Raw genomic sequence first — 976 nt, forward strand, 5'->3', positions numbered from 1 at the left:
TTGGTTATGTTCAAAATTGTCAATTAGCAGGAGGTGCACAACAACTGGTAACTAACACAAATGCATTTATAAGCCAAAATTAATACACAATTCATTACTATAATAAGAGAAAAGAAATTACAGCAAATGAAGATGGGCTTAGTGAAGATGACATAATAGTTGATGTATGCAAGGAAATATATATTTTTTAAATATTTAATATCTATACATGTACATATGTGTACATGTAGGTTGCAAAATCAGGTTATGAAGGAGCTACATGGGAATGTATGTATTACATCAGTTCTGATGGCACTGTAAAACAATGGACTAGAGAATGGGTTAGTTACATAAATAATCTATTGCTCATCAGGTCAAATTTCTTACAGCATGTTCCACCACCTGATGCCTTCCCTGCTCCATGGCGTGTATTTTATACAAAACACAACAAAGAACTGGTTGCTAAAATGAAGAGGTTTGTTAAAAACATCATTTTCAGTTATAATGTAACATTTATGCAGAGGGTTAAGGAAGGTGATTGAAGAAAAGGGTGGATTTGTGGTAAGTCTCATTATTATAATGTCAATAGTTGAGTCAGTGGCATCAATAGGTTACATATGATAATGAAACTGATATTGATCTTCTCATCCCAGAAGAGGACCCAGCTGCCCCCCACAATGATAAAAAATAGATAATAATTTACTATTTTATGGCTACATTAGGTAGTAATACATGTACATGTACATGTAGAATAGTTCCCCAACATCATTTTGTCTGAGACATAGCATTACTAATGTGTGTTTGGACACTTGTAAATATTACTAATTTTTTGATTACTGAAAAAAGCAGATGTTCATTTACAAAGTGACCACATTTATAAATTGAAGGAGTATCACGTGTATGTGTATCTGACTTTGCAACAAGAAATTTTTTCTGTTCAATTATCAATAGTTTTATTTATGCACGTGTCTACATGTACTTAAGTGTAGTAAATTTG

The 976-nt window shown here is 32.2% G+C and overlaps 1 long non-coding RNA gene across 1 annotated transcript; it reads left to right on the top strand.

Annotated features, from left to right (window-relative positions):
* Positions 1-6: 6 nt before the first annotated feature.
* LOC109590908 (uncharacterized) lies at positions 7-540 on the top strand. Its single transcript, XR_002189560.1, has 5 exons — positions 7-47; positions 108-164; positions 231-320; positions 369-454; positions 501-540. It is a non-coding gene; the product is annotated as an uncharacterized LOC109590908 (long non-coding RNA).
* The last annotated feature ends 436 nt before the right edge of the window (positions 541-976 follow it).

This window comes from Amphimedon queenslandica, unplaced genomic scaffold (genome assembly GCF_000090795.2).
Source record: "Amphimedon queenslandica unplaced genomic scaffold, v1.1 AMPQUscaffold_9296, whole genome shotgun sequence".
NCBI lineage: Eukaryota > Metazoa > Porifera > Demospongiae > Haplosclerida > Niphatidae > Amphimedon > Amphimedon queenslandica.